The sequence below is a fragment of the Lactuca virosa genome, chromosome 2 (genome assembly GCF_052849685.1).
Source record: "Lactuca virosa cultivar CGN04683 chromosome 2, Lactuca_virosa_CGN04683_v6, whole genome shotgun sequence".
Taxonomy (NCBI): domain Eukaryota; kingdom Viridiplantae; phylum Streptophyta; class Magnoliopsida; order Asterales; family Asteraceae; genus Lactuca; species Lactuca virosa.
Window position 1 is genome coordinate 162416318 of NC_136427.1, and position 20772 is coordinate 162437089.

Sequence of the window (20772 nt, forward strand, 5' to 3'; positions counted from 1 at the left end):
TATTATTATTATTATTATTACTTTTACTACGTTTTTATTGTTGGATTAATGTCTAAGTCCATAACTATAATTGGTAAGACTTGACCCGACCCGGCATGGTCCATTTGGGTTGCATGGCATCATGCATTTGGATAGACTATAATGAGAGAAATAACACTTAAGGTTGGTTAATATATTATAAGTTCTAATATATTAATAAGGTTATTTAATTAGTATTGATCAAGAATTAATTTGGAATTAATTAAGTGATCAAAAGGAGACTAATTAAATATATGGGTTGATTGTGTAAATCATTCATTCTTATATATGTGGGCTTGTGATCCAAGATTCCTTATGTTGGACTAAGTCCATGGGGTGACCCATGGATACTCCATGGAGGTTAAAATCCATGGAGCATAAGGAATGGGTAAAGTTATGAGTTACATGGTGTAACCCTAATAGCCACCATATAAAAGAATCCCATGGCTCAAGAAATCGTGCACTAATGTGTGAGTGTGAGGGCTAGACGATTTCAAGGAGTGTTCAAGTTTCTCTCAAGTTATTCCAAGTGTATTTGGTGTTGTGTGAACCATTTGAGGTGTCACACTTGGGGCACTAGGCACTCAAGCTTCATGAAGACATTCTACATCAAAGAGGTATGTATTCTATCTTGTTATATTTATTATTTTGTATGCTAGATTAGGATAATACCTTGGATGTTCATAATTGTATGTATAATAGAGAAAACATAGATCCAAGGAATTTAGGGTTGCATGTACACTTAGGAGTGTTAGAATGCTCATAACCCAACAGTGGTATCAGAGCCTAGGCTTGTTTTCTTGTTATACTTGCAAAATTAGCTGAAAAAATCGAGTTGGATGCATATATTCGATTGTTTTGGCTGGAATTGGACTAGGAACATTACCCTAAGATGTTTTTGGACTTATAAACTTGTTTTTGATGTGGTAATGTTCATGCTAATCCAATTTCTAAGATAATTGTCATAATTTCAAGATTTGTATTAGTTTGTATGTTCATGCTAATTTCTTGAAGATTGATGATTTGAATTATCTTGTTCTTATGAGGTTCTTAGATTAATAGAAAAGTTGTGTGAAATAGTTGTTTTTAATCCATTTTAATCTAAGAGTTGATTCCAAAGTGTGTTTTTGTAACTTGTCCTCAAGTTATATGAAAAGTCACATTTAAGAATCATAAAACTCATAAAAGTTGGCAAAGGTTACAAAATGAAGAGTCTAGTTCTAATTAAATGGTTTTATGACTCAATAACTTGTCCTCAAGTTATGGAGGTTCAAGAGTCTCTTCATTAAATTAAAAAAAAAGTGTAACCTTAATTAGTTCCATAAGTTACAATAAAAAAAGTTATTTTTTTTATTAATTAGTTTAAAGTAGTTTTAATTAAAACTACTTTAAACTCATAAGTTATGGAATTAATTATTTTTGAATAGTTTCAAAACTTGCCCTCAAGTTTTGGAATTTGAAAAGTTTTCACTTATGAATACTTTAATTCCAAGTTAGCCCTTAGAATTTTAAAAGTTAAAATTCAACCCTTATACTTTATAATATTATAAGTTAATAATATTTATATATAAGTATAAGAGTAAAGTCAGTCTTACCGTTAGTAGGCCTCATTCACGAAGCCGGTCTATAAGGGGGGTATAAGGTTACTGCCTATAAAATGGCAGTTTAATGGGTGTCCACTCTCACCCACCGCTTCCTTGACTGGTGGAGGGTCGTTAGCCGAACGGGTAGGACAAGGACTATAATTCTCCTTTCATTAAAAAGTATTAATGATAAATACTAAGTAACTAAACTCTTATTAATACCCAATCTTAGTTACTTAGGAAAATGTGAATTTGGTGCTAACCCATGAAATTACACTTTGCACTTTGCTTAAGTCGTTAGTGGAGCATGTGTGGTTAACCGGCACACTAATCTGGACTTAACAAGGTAGGCAAAGGGTAACTTAATATTTATCATAGTATCGGTGGAGCTCGTGTTGTTAACCGGCACATCGATTGAGGGGTAAATATTAAGGGTACCAAGTATATTTGCATGGTTACTTCACACCTTGTTTTGTGATCCTCGGCATCCCAGTCACAAAACCTGAAGGGCACACTCGAGATTGAAACATGTCATTGAAAAGTTCAATGAATCTCAAAAGATCTAGGAGTTTCAAATCCAATTAAAAACCTAATTACATTATTTCGTTTTTCATGGTGGAAATTGGTAAATCGTCATTTACCTACCTTCAACTATTTTATAACTCGGATTACGGCATCCCTCTTCCAGTTATAAATAGGTTGTTGGATCCTAGCCTTAATATTTCATATTGGGTGTTATATTAAGGACTTTAGATCAACTATCTTGAATATCTCCCAAAAGATGTCTAGTTCAGACATCTATGATCTTCCCAAATCTCTTGGAACTTTACTTCCTCCACCTCCTCCAATTATTCTCCCTAACCCACAAGTTCAAGGTCACTCAAGCCCTAATGGCAAGCAAGGTCTATGTGTGATCACATCTTAGAGATGAAGTCACATATTGACAAGCTGGGAGAGTTGGGTGTCAAAGTCTTGAGAAAGTTGGATGTTCAATCACTTTCTAAGTCACATAGTGAGTTCCTTTGGGACTACTATGAAACAGACTATGACATGAACCTTAATGATCATATCTATTTGCTTGGTGCTGCTGAATCAGCAATGATTTGGAACGATAGTAAAGCAAATTTGATTAGAAGATCAACTTCCCAAAAACTTTATGGACAGTGACAATGGTGACACTGGAAATCCAGAAAAAACATTCTCTTCCCAATGGAAAGGGATTGGCCATAGTCAACCCGGTTGACCAAATGGTAAGGAGAAAGGCTAAGTCTGAGATAGTCCTATTACCAAAGGGTCCATATGTTTATTTTGCCAAAGGAAGGGCGTTGATTGCAAAGCTGCCAAGTTTACCTAAGGATGTTAAAGTCAATAAGTCTGACTCTACTTCAGGTAGAGCCCATTATCTAACTCTGTTAAGTTTCTATTCTAAGATCCTCATTACATGATGTGACTGGGTCACATGTTGATGTTTTAAGAATCAAAGAATAGAGAGAAAGATTAAAGGAAGTATATGCTGATTCTGATCGCGTAGGTGGATTTCGATCGCATCAGAATTTTGAAGTTGTTACTTAGGAGTTATGATATATTGCTTAGGAATAGATAACAACAAGTTTTTCCGTATGCATTTGCACTATAAGGATAAGTTTTTCCCGCAAAGTTTTGAAATAAAATAAAGGTTTTAATTTTATATTTATTTTAAATATCCTTACAAGTGGCATTTGTGAAAAATGGTTGTTTATATGATTCCATTGATAACAATATTTGAAAAAAAAATGGACTTGATTCTTTCGTTTGTGGTAGTGTCATAATTTACCAAATAAGGAAAGATTCTCATTCCCAAGGCTTCAGTTGGATTGAAACTTGGAATCATGCAAGTTGAATAGTATGATGAATGAGAACTTTCAAGCATTGGAAAATTAAGACTTGTTCACATGGATGTGTGAGTCAAGTTAAGGACTAAAGGGATCGAGTACACATTCTTGTGCACTGGTCAAGTCCACCACAAAGCTCGTTAAGACTATTCGTCATGATTTACTAAATTTTAGTAAATATGGTTATACTTACAAGTTTAAGTATAATTCTGAAACATTGAAAAAGTCTCAATGTATGGCAGAACGAATGGGAAGAATCAAATTAGGCAGACAGATAAAAGTTTCTCAAATCTGAAAAGATGGGAGAGTACTTTAGTATCATGTTTATGATCATCTTAATGATTAAGATACCAAATCACAATTGGTCCTCTAAAGTCATCTTAGTGCATTCTTATGACTAAGAAGAGGAGTCATGAATTGTTGAAATGGTTAAATCAAAAAGATGAGTCATACTTCGTTCCAAAACAATTCTTAGAGTCATACTCCAAGATTGTAACTTGAGTGACATATCTTAAAGAGGGTTTGTTAACACTAGTCAAATGTAAGATTAAAAGGTTATCTACTCTTGTACATTTAAAATTGGTAAGTTGTGATGTTTTGGATAAAACAGAGACCAACTTAGGCCAATTGTGTAAAGTGTTAGTCTTGATAAAGAATCCGCACTATCTCTTGAATATTTGACAAGGGAGTCTTATATGTCAAGAGGACAGTGGGAGTCTTAAAGCTCTTGAAAGGTTCAAGACTTAATCAAGAATAAAACCTAAAGTCCTTCACTAGCACACGACTTGAGGTTTATAACCTATCGTGTTGAAATTTTTGTGCCTATTCAAGTTCGCTTTGCATAGGAGTTCTGAGAGTTCTTAATTGGTTGCACAACTACTTGGAAGCAATGGCAGGCACCTGAGCTGCCAAATGGCAAGAATTTAAGATTGCACAAGTTTAATCAATATGAGTTTGGATTTGTCACTAACCTTGTCTTGTGATTATGGTTTTGACAAATTCACATGGATAAGAACACATACACTATTAAATCTAAGTGTCATAAGGTTTCTCTCCGATTCATGAAAATGATGGTGAGGAAACACTTTCACTAAGTAGATTTTAGCTAGATAGCAATTGTGATATTTGCATTCTCAAAGTCGTTAGTGGAGCGTGTGTGGTTTACCGGCACACTAACATGGACTTGTGAGAAGTGGCAAAGGTCTAAACAATTGAGACTATGATTACGGCATCCCTTTTCATAGTTCTAAAATTGTTTAGACACACATGTGAGCTATCTAAGAGAGGTGTATGATTTTGATAAAGTTTTATCAAAACAATCTAGTATCAGAAATCTGAACTTTGGTAAGAAAGTCAGCTGATTTCTGAGTACATGTCAAAGCTAGTGGGAGCATAAGTGTTATGCTAATAATCATCATGTTAGTGGGAGCATGATAATTATGACAAAGGTTGCAAGTTAGCAATGTTAATTATAGAAAACAAAAGTTTCAATTCGTGAGGTTGCAGGGGTTGAAAAAGTTGTTTTGCTATAATTAAGGGAGAGGAAATTATACTTCATTTCAATTCTAAAAGCTTAGATTGAGATTTTAATCATATTTAATCAAGGATATATATATATGAATTTCATGTTGGAATGGCTCAACATAAGGAAATTCTATATATGGGTCCATTATTTGCGTTCTAAAATTCGATTATGATTACGGCATCCCTTTTCATAATCTGAATTTTTGAGAACTTGGCAAATTGAAATGGAAATATTATAGCAAAAGACTGGTTTAGTCTTTATGTGATACATCATGAATCGTGTCTCAAATGCTTCCGATATAGGATCGATTACATGTGCTATATTCATCCCTTCTAAAATTTTCCAAATACCTGGGGCATTATGAAGGGAAAAGGTCTAGAATTGGATATGACTAAAAATGATTAAGCAATTGTCGAGGACAATCTAAGGTTTACCAAAGATTGGTTGCTCAAGGACAGTTGGAAGTATAATGTTAATTCTGGAAGGACCATATTGACATAATCTGTAAGGAGGTAACTCTTGTTCAGAAGTGATAGTCAAAATGGAATATGGAAATGTTTCAAAGTTAGAAATTATTCAATCTGTGTAAGATTAGGAAACTTAATGAAAGAAGGATGTTTCCAAGGAGCTGATCTCCTTTGGAATGCTCTGTAATGATTGTTGTCAAGTCTTTCTGACTTTGTGCATAATCATTAAGAGGATCAATGCATATAAGTTTAGAATCTAACAGATTTCAGTAAATGGCATGAATTTGGAATTCTTGCATTTGCAGTAAGGATTTGGGACTGTGAAAAGAGGATCATTGGAGTGATGTTCAATTGATCTATTTTACAAAGTAAAGATCATAGATAAACATAGTATGCATACTTGGTGTATGGCATGACTAGTGTTTAGAAAACATAGTGTACATGCTTGGAGCATGGGACAACTAGTGTTTTTAATTCAAGTATAAAGTTGATAAAACCGAAACAATGAATAATGAGTAATCAGTATGGTGATAAATAAAAGTGTTTATTTATATTCATAGGGTTTAATACCATATTTGATTCATTTATTCTTGTGTTTCACTTTGCATGTTTTGACTTCCAGAATAACTAAGTCGCTCTTCCTGAATGATTAAGTTATTCAAACCATCCACAGTCGGTCATATGTTGGAAGTAGATATGAATCAAGACTGTCATGGGTTGGTTTGTAGAGGTCCAAGTTGGTGGACAAAGTGGTGCTACAACACTCATGAGTGCTCATAAGTTCTGAGTATTGGATTCAACCCGCGCTCATTTGAATCACTTCATGGATTTTATCACGAGTGATCATGAGACGATAATATCTTATATTCTTCAAACCTAGAGATATGAGTTGTTACTATGAGTTGGTTATACATTGATTGCACGAAACGCATTGGTAACTCGATGTTATAAAACGTGCCTTTGTGTATGATTCAACAAGTAGTAGAACAAGCCATATGAGTCGAAGTTTATCCATTCCTTTTACCTTCGGGATAAAAGCGATATCTGTGGGCCCCTCGATGATTTAAAGATGATACATGTGAGTGCTTGGCCAAGCCAGGACTGATTTGATTTGTTCAATCAGTCAGTCATCATGAATCGGAAATCGGGAAACAACAAATGGACAGAGAGAATGATTGATAATCCATGTCTCAGTCCATATGATATCTAGAATGGAGGAATATATGATCCCTTATCTAATGGACAAGTCATTGACAAAGGTCAGAGTTCATCGACAAGGTCAGAGTTCGACAGAAGCTTTTGAGAGCTACGATTGCTGATCGGTTCCTGAAGTCATACGCAATAATAGTTTTAGACTTATCCAAGTGGGAGACTGTTGGATTAATGTCTAAGTCCATAACTATAATTGGTAAGACTTGACCCGACCCGGTATGGTCCATTTGGGTTGCATGGCATCATGCATTTGGATAGACTATAATGAGAGAAATAACACTTAAGGTTGGTTAATATATTATAAGTTCTAATATATTAATAAGGTTATTTAATTAGTATTGATCAAGAATTAATTTGGAATTAATTAAGTGATCAAAAGGAGACTAATTAAATATATGGGTTGATTGTGTAACTCATTCATTCTTATATATGTGGGCTTGTGATCCAAGATTCCTTATGTTGGACTAAGTCCATGGGGTGACCCATGGATACTTCATGGAGGTTAAAATCCATGGAGCATAAGGAATGGGTAAAGTTATGAGTTACATGGTGTAACCCTAATAGCCACCATATAAAAGAATCTCATGGCTTAAGAAATCGTGCACTAATGTGTGAGTGTGAGGGCTAGACGATTTCAAGGAGTGTTCAAGTTTCTCTCAAGTTATTCCAAGTGTATTTGGTGTTGTGTGAACCATTTGAGGTGTCACACTTGGGGCACTAGGCACTCAAGCTTCATGAAGACATTCTACATCAAAGAGGTATGTATTCTATCTTGTTATATTTATTATTTTGTATGCTAGATTAGGATAATACCTTGGATGTTCATAATTGTATGTATAATAGAGAAAACATAGATCCAAGGTATTTAGGGTTGCATGTACACTTAGGAGTGTTAGAATGCTCATAACCTAACATTTATATGTTAAACTACGTTTTAAAGCTTTAAATACATTTTAAAAGATATTTTAACTATATATATATATATATATATATATATATATATATATATATATATATATATATATATATATATAAATCTTTTAAACTGCTAAAAAATACACATTTATACTTTTAAAAATATATTTTAAAGAAAAATATGCTTTTAAATGTATGAATATTATTTTAATTACATGAATATAATTTTAAATATATAAATATAAGTTTAAATATATAAATACCTTTGAAAATATATTTAAACATTTGAAATGTATTTAAATATGTAATTATACATTTAAAATATATTTGGTGTGAATTTATCCGATATATACGAAAAATATGTATTTTGTGTGAGTTTTTTACATATAGAAATACATTTATACATAATAATATTTATTTAATACACGAATAATATGGAAAAAATATGTATTTAATACATTAATAATACAAAAAAATGTATACAATATTTATTTTATACATGAATAATTCGGAAAAAAATATGTATTTAATACAATAATAATACAAAAGAAATATATACAATACATTAATAATACAAAAAAAATGTATACAAAAAAATATGTGCAATAACACATCGTTTAGCTGTTATATCTAATCATATATTAATTTAAAGGGTTAATAAACAAAGAATCGATGTAGCTCAATAGAGTAGACGCTAACGAGTTGATTCCAAGGTCTTTAGTTCGATTCTCGTTATCTCCCTCGGCGTCAACTCTTTTGGTGTAAAGGAGCTTGCCTCGTCAGCTCAGATGTGAGCAATTTCAGTCTAGTCAGCGTCCCAGTTGGCTTGTTGACCGGTTGAAACCGAATAAAAGGGCATAAATGACACCTCGTCAGCTCACATGTGAGCGATTTCAGTCTAGTCCTCGCCCCAGTTGGCTTGGTGACCGGTTGAAACCGAATAAAAAGGTATAAATGACAAGTCTTATTCAAATGTGAGACATAAATGAATATAAAAAATACTTACGCCGTAGTTTTTTTGGTTCATATGTTCCATCAAATCAAGCAAACATATGGATTTTTTATTTAGATAATTATGAATATCGTACAATCAGTTTGCTAGACAATATATGTTGGTGAAGTGACTTTAGAAGTTGGAAATTGTTCAACTAGGTGGGATGTGATTGTCCTAAAAAAGTTTAACATTTCATCCGGGAGGTTCTTTTGAAACCAGATACCGGCGAGATTGAATATGGAAAATAATGATGTTAATTGATTCAATTTTGTACCCTTTGTGTTCGAATTATGCTGAGAATGTTGATCATCGCTTCATTATTGGCAAAGTTGCAGCTCATTTATGGATTCATATTGGTCGTTGACGGGATATTATGACTCCAAATTTGATAGTATATTTCTTTTTCTTTTGGTTCGTTTGTTCATATAAATATAATAAAATTAAAATCAATTGGGTTTCTTGTTACAAATCATAATGTTGACTATTCCTTTGTAAGTTGTTTTGTGCTTTTTTTCTAGTCAAATTATAGTTTCTAAAATCCAGCATTTACAAAAATGAATCTCATTTAATCATAACAAAATATATATAATCGACTTGAAGATCTATCCTAGTTAGAGGGAATCATTCCTTGTTTCTCGTGTAACGTAAAATTCAACAATTCAGAAGTTCTATATAACGAAATCTATACTGGGATCCGAAACCTTGGAATACACCATCAAAGTGAATAACCTACAAACGTCTGGCTAGATTACTGTGTCCTCGGTCTTGGATTACGGGAATCTTCAAGTCGTCTGCTTAACACCGTTACTTTTATTTGGATATCATTATTCCCAAAATAAATAAAAATTTCAAATTACACAAATTATCAAAATGGTGTGGAACCCCTTCTTTGATGTCATTTTATTTTAACATAAAAGAAGCTGTTATTGGTTAAAAAAGTTTGCCTTTTCCAAATTAATTATCAACGCAACTTAATAAATTTGTAACTTATTTCATTAAATAGTCTGAAGGACATGCAAAACATTGGTTTGCAATAGGCAGGAATATTTAGATATCACGTGGAATCTTTTCTTCAAAACAAATGTCATCATCTGTCATGCAGGCATGGTATGGCCTCGGCTACTAGGAGGCCATTCTCATTAGCTGTCTCCGATGTTTCCATCACTATGATATGAGGCCCACCCACCTCAATAACATTTGTAACAATTACTCAAAATCTTTCTAAAAGATATAGCCACTTGAATGTTACGTTTTGATCTGCCAACAAAGTATTACTTCATTTAAGTTATGAAATTATTCAAACCGTGTGGTCATCCTCTTATAAACAAACAAGAATCGTAAGTTATGACGAGTCACAAGAATTGCAACAAACTAGTTGTAAAAGTTTTCTTAGTCCTTACTCGGAGTTTACTTAATCGTAATAATGTTGGACCCCACTATCAGACTGAAGCGTCCACCATGTTTTACAAAAAAAAAATGGATAATCGTCCAATCTGAATGACATATGTTAACCATCCAAGGAGTTACGTATTGCAGGACACCAACAATATTTTGAACGTGTGTGAGATTTTACAGCTACTATGCTTCAATTAAGAGGACTAGCATCAACTAAGTTTAGGTTCATTGTCGCATATCCTTTTGAATACATAATTTTGATATCAAATTTTGTATCGAAATTGTGGATAGTATGTGTTTTGTACTATTTAATATTGCTTTCAGTTAAGGTTCATTTAATTTGGCCAATTTAGTCCACACAAAATCATAAAAATTTACATAGACATAGCGGGTAGACGAGAAACAAGTTGTGTCTCTAATCATTTTTACATTTATAGCTGTAGGGGTCATAACATTATAATTCATGACCAATTGGATTCTATTTAATAGCATATTGTAACTACTTACTTGATATTTTAACGAGTGAAGTTAAAACAAGTCCTTTTTAACGCGAGAAATTAAAGCAATTTGGAAAAAACAAGTCCATTTTAACAAGAGAAATTAAAGCAATTTGAATAAACAGCGAAAGTCCATGTTGATTAGCTTCTTTTGTTTTCTTCATTTTAGGAAAGAAGTGGAGAGAAGATAAGAGAAGGAAACATTGATGATAATCTTCCCTCGTAATGATTTAGAGAGAAAATAAATGACAACTTTTATAACTCTTAGACAAAACATTACCAATTCACCCTCAACCTAATATAAAACTATATGTATCCTCATAAATCAGCTTGCTCTACGCTGCATCTTCTCCAAGTATTCGTCCATGTCACACCTGAAGACACAGAGCAATTTGGGAATTATATATTTTATTCATTCAATCGAGCAATACAAATATATACATGGGAGAATATGAGAGATATGGAAACAAAATATACACAACCTAAAATAGGAGATACTAATTGATCCTAATTCTAGAGAAAATATACACGAGATATTATTCTACACTCCCCCTCAAGTTGGTGCATAGATATCTATCATGCCCAACTTGTCAACTGATGTATCAAACAGTTTTTGAGATACTCCCTTAGTGAGGACGTCTGCTAGTTGTTCTTCTGATCTAACAAACGGAAAACAGATAACTTTATTATCCAAGTTTTCTTTAATGAAATGACGGTCTACTTCAACATGCTTAGTTCGATCGTGTTGGACAGGGTTATGTGCAATCTGAATGGCAGCAGTGTTATCACAAAAAAGGTTCATTGGGCGATTCATCTTGAAACCCAATTCCTTAATTATATTCCGGATCCACAACATTTCACAAACTCCATGGGCCATGCCTCGGAATTCAGCTTCTGCACTTGACCTTGCCACTACTTTTTGCTTTTTGCTACGCCATGTTACAAGGTTGCCACCAATAAATGTGAAATACCCAGAAGTGGACCGGCTATCTGTCTTGTCACCAGCCCAACTTACATCTGTATATCCAACAACATCTACTTCGTTGGAAGCATTATTATTTTTAGTAAACAAAAGACCTTTTCCTGGACTCATCTTCAAGTACTTTAATATACGATATACCGCTTTCATGTGTTCTTCGTTGGGGCAATGCATAAATTGACTAACCACACTCACCGTGTACGCAATATCAGGCCTCGTATGAGATAGGTAGATCAACCTTCCAACCAGCCGTTGATACCTGTCTTTATTTGTAGGGACTTGATCAGGGAAAATGGCCAACCCGTGATTCATTTCAATAGGAGTCTTTGCAGGTTTGCAATCTAACATCCCCGATTCAGTGAGTAAATCGAGAACATACTTCCTTTGTGAGAAAGAGATTCCCTTCTTTGACCTTGCAACTTCAATACCTAAGAAGTATTTTAGTTGTCCAAGGTCTTTGATTTCAAATTCTTTCGATAAATACTTTTTCAGCTCATTTATTTCCTTTGGATCATCTCCAGTGATGACAATATCATCAACATATACAATCAGAGTTGTGATCTTACCATTCTTTTGTTTGATGAACAAAGTATGGTCGCAGCTGCTCTGTTTGTACCCAAAAGCTTTCATTGATTTTGAGAATCTTCCAAACCAAGCTCTTGGAGATTGCTTCAACCCGTACAATGACTTCCTCAACTTACACACCTTATCAACATTACTTGGGTTGGTTTTTACACCCATAGGGATATCCATGTATACTTCTTCTTCTAAGTTTCCATTCAAGAATGCGTTTTTCACATCAAGTTGATGCAACGGCCAAACTTTATTTGCTGCTAGAGAGATGAGAATTCGGATGGTGTTGATTTTAGCTACTGGTGCAAATGTCTCTTTATAATCGATTCCATGGTGTTGTGTGTATCCCTTAGCAACGAGCCTTGCTTTGTATCTGTCAATCTTTCCGTCTGTATTAAGTTTTATGGTGAATATCCATCGACAACCCACCGTTTTCGTTCCAGCAGGCTTCTCTACAATATCCCAAGTTGCGTTCTTTTGAAGAGCCTCTAATTCTTCATTTATCGCATTCTTCCATTTTGGATCATTCAATGCATCCTGCACGTTATTAGGAATAGATACAGTAGATAAGTGATTAATGATAAGTGCATGTGACTCAGAGATCATGTGGTTCGACATAAAGTTAGCTATGGGGTATTTTGTTTTAGATTTGAAGTCTGGTTCATACTGTTTTTTGGGAACTCCTTTTGTGATTCGATTAGAGATTCGAGGTTCATGGTTCTCTATTACATGGGTTAAAGGAACATGTGGAGGGTCGATTCTGTCATTATTTTCAGGTTCTGGTGTAGGGGAAGAAATATTTTGATTTTCAGGGTTGATTTGACTAGTGGGTTCAGTTTCGTGATGAACGGGTTCGGTTTCGTGATTAACTGAATCACCTGGATCCGTTGTGTTATTTATCTCTTGGGGTATCGTTGATCTTGTTGCTGTGTTGAGGAGTTGTTCTTCCAAGTTCTCTACTTCCTCAAAAACATCAAACAACACATGAGAATTAGGATTTCCTTCACCGTTACTCTCCTCCTGAAGGGAAGACTCAGAAACTCCCCCTGTGTAGTAGGGTTCAGATTCACGAAAAGAGACATCAAGAGATATGTGCATCTGGTTAGTGAGTGGGTCATAACATCTATACCTCTTTTGGAACTCTGCATAACCCACAAAAATGCATTTCGTCGCACGTGGATCAAGTTTTCCACGTTGTTGTTTTGGGATGTGAACAAAGGCTGTGCATCCAAATACTCGAGGTTCTAAGTTTGGCATAGAAGGAACAGCCAACAGTTGATGAAGTTTCTGGTGGGGATTTTGAAACTCGATTACTCGTGAAGGGGTGCGATTAAGAACGCATGCTGCTGATTTAACCGCTTCACCCCAGTATGACTTGGGGACATTCATGCCAAACAAGAAAGCACGGACGATTTCTAGCAGTTGTCTACTTTTTCGTTCTGCGAGACCATTCTGTTGGGGTGTAACAGAGTTTGAGGTCTGATGGTGGATCCCGTTGTCACGACAAAACTCTGACATGCAACTATTCATAAACTCTCCTCCATTATCAGATTGAAAAACTCTGATACGTTGTTGATACTGATTTGCCACCATTTTGTAAAAATCAACAAACCTGTCAAAGACCTCATTTTTCTTTTTCAATACAACTACCCATGTCATGCGGGTACAGTCATCGATAGATGTTACAAAGTATCGGGATCCAGAAAAAGAAGGAATCTTTGCAGGACCCCACACATCCGAATGAATTTTCATAAAAGGAATAGGACATTTATTATTACTTGGTAAATATGAAACACGGTGACTTTTAGCAAGTTCACAAATGTTACAATGAAATTCAGAATCACTTATACTTGTAAATAAATGAGGTTGCAACTTCCTAAGGTAACCAAAAGATAGATGTCCTAATCGGCGATGCCATAACCATACAATTTCTCTTTCATTCTTCACTCCTTTGATTTGATTAGCATGACCTAAACGTTTGCATTTTTCTCCAGTCTCTGTTAGGTCCAAGTAATACATTTTCCCTTTTCTAACACCATAACCAAGAGTCTGACGAGTTAGAATGTCCTGAAATACGCAGAAAGAGGGATGGAATGTCACTGTACATGCAAGTTCGAGGACAATTTGACTGACAGATAGGAGGTTATATGAGAGGGATGGAACCACAAGGACACAGTCTAGTGTTAAGGAATCAGATAACACTACCGGGCCTTCACCATTGACCTTAGATATTGAACCATCAGCTGTTGAGACACCGTTTTGGGAAGAGGTTTTAAGGTTTTTTATAAATTTTGGATCATTAGTCATATGGTCAGACGCACCTGAATCAATTATCCATGTACTATTCAAAATAACATCATGATTTGTACCTGAGTGTGCTATGTTTGCAGTTGCGTTCGGTTGTTCATCTTCAGTAGTAGCCACAGCAACTCTGCTCACATTCTTTCGTGGTTTCTTAGTGAAATCAAACCAATCAGGATATCCGATCACTTCATAGCATCTCTCCTTGCTGTGACCTAATTCTCCGCACACATTACATTTTTTATTAGCATAGGAGTTTGTTTTACCGGTGGGACGACGAGTGTGAATACCATCAGGTACAGGAGCAGACCTGCGTTGAACAGCTAACACGGAGGCTTCAGTAGGAATTGAGTGTCCCATGGCTTGTTTTTCAGATTGAACTTTCCTAATGTATGCATAACTTTGTTCCAGTGAGAACTTAGGATCCGTTTGTAGTATTTCTCCTCTTACCTGGTCATATTCATGATCAAGTCCACTCAGAAACATATGCACCCGCAACCGCGCCATCATTGATGTCTCAAGAACAACTGTTGTTACATCATTGTTTTGAGACATCACTCTTTGGTCGATCTCCTGGAACATGGCTACCAATTCATTGTAGTAGGTAGTAATAGGGCGACCATTTTGTTTTGCTTCAAAACACTTTTTGTTCAATTCAAAGATTCGAGTTTCATCTGAGTCATCATAAAAGGTTTTCTCTACTGCATCCCAAATGTCTTTAGCACTTGGGAGACGAATGTACCTATTCATAAGGGAAGTTTCCATGGAATCAATTAACCAGCTTTTTACCTTCTCATTTTCTGTGGACCATGTTTCATATTCAGGAGAGTTCTTTGAGGGTTCAACTTTTGCACCGGTTAGGTATCCAATCTTCCCTCTTGCTCCGGTACGCATTCTCATGAGCTGCGCCCAAATGGTATAGTTGGATTCGTCCAATGAAAGGGTTTTTGGAAAAGCAGAATTATCATGTTGGGTGTAGTGGTGGTGGATGATTTGTGAGGATAATTGGGTATTTGGTTCTTCAGAGGATTGATTTTCGTCAGACATCCTTGAAAATTTTGGGTTTGGATTTCAAGGAATACAAGGGTGAATGATTCAGAATACAATTTAGGGTTTTTGTGTGAATTGGATCGGCTCTGATACCATGAAGACACAGAGCAATTTGGGAATTGTATATTTTATTCATTCAATCGAGCAATACAAATATATACAGGGGAGAATATGAGAGATATGGAAACAAAATCTACACAACCTAAAATAGGAGATACTAATTGATCCTAATTCTAGAGAAAATATACACGAGATATTATTTTACAACACCAGTGCTCCAACGAATATTATGTTCTCTATTAATTTGTTCACTTTTTTTTGTTGGAGATTATACAAAAATCACGTCAAAGTGTCAAACGATAAGATCACAATGTAGTTCTGAGGGATATGAAGAGAAAAAAAAAAAAGGTCCCACGTACTCAACAAACCAGTATTTGCAATGCCATCAATGATAAAATCATAATGCTTGCTTTTATTTTTTATTTGTTAAAGTCTTATACCTGAATAGATTGCTATTTATATTATTTTATTTGTTAAACTCTTATACCTGAAACTAATAGATTGCTATATGCATGGTTTTAGTTATCATTAATAATGTTTCAAAGGATCATCAAATAAAGAACATATTAATCGGCAATTTGAATGCGTAAAACGATAGGTAGCAACAATGTTTTAAAAACCGGTTTGAACCGGTTGGATCGGGAACCGGAGGAGGGAGCGGTTCAACTATCACCGGTTTTATATTGATTTCTGAACCGGATTGAACCAGCCGGTTTTTAGAAAAAACTGGTTGAACCGGTTAAACCGAATAAAAACACATGAAAAAAAACAATTTACATAATAAACTTTGGTGATTGGTTTACATATCTATTTAGTTTTTTCTAAATAAAAACATATGATAAATGCTATAAAGTTTTTTGATGTGTTTGTATTCATTTAAAACTATATTTCGTTACGTTATTATACTTTATTTTCTTTTTGACGTATATAGATTGATGTAAAACACTAAAACTTATGGTTATCTGTTATTTTAATGTATTTGGATTCATCCACAACTTATTTTTATGTGTATTTTTATTGTTTGAATTTGTAAACATCAAATTCATGATTTATATATGTATGTATGTATAGGAAAATAGAAAAAAACATGAAAACTATAGAAACCGGTTGATCCGACAGTCGAACCGGTTAAACCAGTTGAACCAGGAACCGATCACCATACCGGTTCAACTAAAAACCGGTTTTTAAAACATTGGGTAGCAGGCTATCTATTTGAATATTTGACTTTATTAAATTATTCTTTTTACGATTTCAATTCTCAAATTTATTCATATAAAATAGGGCAGAAACATATGGATGAGTAAAAGATTTCCAATTTTTTCAAGTTCCTTAGATTCAATTATCAAAACATTTCAAAAAATCATTTCATAAATCCACGATTAATCTACATAGCAAACAAATGTACATATACCATATGATGCAAGTAATTCATTCTACCATTTCTTTAAGTTGTCCTTTTCCATGGAGGATATGCAATCAAAATTCTTCAATGATCATGGAATCATATAAATGATAAATTATCACTTCATCATTATTATTGGAAAATCTAGGGTTTGTGGAGGTTTAGTGATTCTAGCATCAAATATACCATGGGATGATGAATTTGAGTTAGAAACCAACATAATAAACATGACTTGCTTAGAGCACAAAACGCTAATCCTCAAATGAGATGAAAAATGGGATTCAACTCTCAATCTAAATGTGAAACTCACATTCAACACAAATGGAGGAAGAAAATTTACCTTTAACCACTTGATTACTTCACAACTTTTACTACATGAACCATGAAAGCTTGAGATCGAATCCTAGGGTTTTCATATGATGAAATCACCATCTTCAAAGCATCCTACACCTCCCAATCGATATCTCCTGTTGAATGGAAGTTGGCCATCTATTTATGCTTTTCAACAAAATAAACCCAAAGTTTTATCAAATAGGATACAAAAATGATAGAGGACATTCCAAGTCCCTCTCCATCCAAAGGATGAGTAATCCAATCCGAAATCATTTAAGTGGGTGAAAGTCGTGGTCAACTTCCACCTTTCAAAACTTATACATTTTTAGTCCCTAAATACGTAAATGTTGAAAATTCAACATTTTATACTTATAAAATGTTTTATTATCTCCTAAATTAGTAATGTTTTTTGTTTTATTTATTTTGTTAATTAAATAATTCATTATTATTATTTTATTATTATCTAAAAAATTATAAAAAAAAATCTTACCCTAAATTTGAGATGTTACAGTTAATGACGTGGATGATTCTTTGTTGTGCAAAGAACTGAAACGAAGGGTTTCCACGAATGAAGGTGTTAATGATATATGTCTGTTTGTAGGCAGAAAAAGAACAATAAAGAGAGATGGTGGAAATTGGGAAAGTCACGTTCCAAATCTAAAATATCAACTAAGATTAAATGTTATAACTACAAAGAAAATGGGCACTACATAAGACATTGCCTACATCGAGAGAATGTGAATTTCAAAGTTGAATCAAGAAATAATGGGAATGCTGCTATTGTTGATGATATTTCTGATGAAGAGGATGTTGGATTAATGTGTCTAGGCAAGTAACTAAATTGGTATATTCTTGTAACTAGAAGCAAAATCCTTTTTGGGTTATCATCATAACTAGAACTTGATTAGAATGACATTTATAAAGAGATGATAGAATTATTAGATTATTATATGATTAATAAACTAATTAGAAATTATGAGGAAATGATTTGATAATATATGATATGATTAATATATTAATTGGAAATAGATAGGTGATTTGTTAATTTATTATGTGATTATTAAATTAATATGAGATCAATTGTTAAAGTAATTGATTTTGTAATTTATATGATTAATAAATTAATAAGAAATCAATTAGAATTAATTAACTATTAATCAAAATTAATTTGGAATTAATTTGGGATTAATTCAAATTAATTAAATGTGCAAGTGGTGAATTGTAATTGTTCAATAGTTGAACAAAAGAGACAATTTTATAACCATCCAACGATGGACGGTTTTAGGAGCCATACTAGGGTTTATAGAAGTCTCCTCGATGTTGATAAAGAAATGATTGAATTGGAATTAAATCTATTATTTAATTATTCAAATCTTGTTTTGTCCCTAAGTTACCTAAACTATAAATAGGATCCATTGGGCATCAATTTTCCGGATTACTCTTTCGTAGAAGCTTACGAACAAAAATTTCCACTCTTCTCCTCTCTCCTCAAGTGTCTTCTAGTTCTAGGGTTTGAGTGTGAGCTATTAGAGGCATCATCCTTTTGCTGCTATTTTTCCAAGCTCTTCAAATGAAGGATTGAAGTAACTTGTTTGCTATAACAATTTTGATGTATGTATCTTTAGTTTTTGAGTTTTGAAATTACAAGGATGCATATTAGGTTTTGTTATTCAAAGTATGTTGCCTTAATGTGAAGACCTAGATCCTTTTAGGTTGCATGTGCCCTTCTTAATTGTTAAGTGGTTTTCCACATTGAACATTTTGTGGTAACCTAATAAACCCATCAGTGGTTTCAGGGTCTAGTTGGTGTGTCTAACATTGAAAGTACATTAGTTAAATTGAACAATTTTTTTTTCTGTCAGACTGAGATCACGACGTGACACAGGCTCTATCACGACGTGAACATAACTCAAATCCATATTTTCGGGATTTTCTGTCTAATTTGATTTATGAGCTTGATTAATATTATCCTAATGGATCTAAATGATTAGTTCAATTATAAGACTAATTAAAAGATCATTATAAATGCATAAATGGTTTAAATGACTAATTAATTTATTGATTTAAATAATTAGTTTTAAATGTTTAAATGTTTAATTAAATAATCAATTAATTCAGATAATTAATCTTAAATCTAGTATTTTAAAGCTTTAAAATACGCCCTTATATATATATATATATATATATATATATATATATATATATATATATATATATATATATATATATAGGGCTAGGTTATAATGTGGATGGACAACTATTGTGCGGACGTGTGGACAATGACATTCTATGAGAATTACTAAGAGAATATGTTGTTTGCTAATGTGAATACGTTCAACCTCACACAACTATCGTCATTTTCATGCATTCTCACTAATTCTTATTCATTTTCATTCTTACAGGATACGACTCAATAAACATTCTGACAACATTCTTACAGAATGAGAATAATAATAAAAAGTATATAATAACCTTATTGACGATTTAATTAGTGAGAATATGTGATAATGACAATAGTTATGTAATATTGAACGTATTCACATTATCAAACACAATATTTTCTTTGTCATTCGTACAGAATAACAATGTACACACATCCGCACAATAGATGTCCATCCACATTTGAACCTAGCTATATATATATATATATATATATATATATATATATATATATATATATATATATATATATATATATATATATATATATATATATATATATATATCTTACTACTTTATAATGCATACATCTTGGTGGGGACCATCAAATTTAAGACAAAGTCTTAAAAACAAGGGGAGTTAATTTTGACCTTAGATTTTTATTGAATGGTGGAGATTATATTGTTGTTGGTGATCCAAGTAAACATGTTTAAACCAATCACAAATAAGTATTTTGGATTTTCAATTCCTTAAAGTTTATGTCTTCCGTATTTAAAGTGTTGTGCCTTCTTTATTTACATGGAAAGAAATCACCTTTCATTTAAAATCACATTTCTCATCTTCTCGCATTGTCGTCTCTCTAGAATCTCATCACCATCTTCTCCATTAACGACCCTGGAGATCAATGTCATCCTTACCTTTACTTACTGCTAACCCATTCGCCATTATCTTACCGCCATCAAACCCCCACACCAACAATGGAGTTGCTCATTACATTCTCCCTCTCTCTTTCTTCAACGCCACCTCCATTCTCAGACACGGGTAGGATAAAAAATTTCAAATCTTTATTTGTGTGTTTTAAGGATCTATATGTATGTAAACCTGTTTATATGTATAAATTTGTGTATTTATGTTTAATATATTTTCGATTTTAATGTTCTAAGAGTTTTATATTTCATATTTTCAGATCTGGATCTCTTATAATCTGTTGTAGATATTTGTAGGTCTTAGTTACTTAAAGCGTGTGAATATGTGTTTCAGATGTGTTTTTTGTTGTATTTTGTAAGTATCTATATTTTGTTTAAAGATAAATGAATTAATTAGGTCTATGTTTTTTTATTATTATTTATATATGTATAATGGATTTCAATGATTTGGAATAAGAACTAGGAACTGTATGTCACAGATTAAGATTTGTATTGCATTATTTACGTTTGA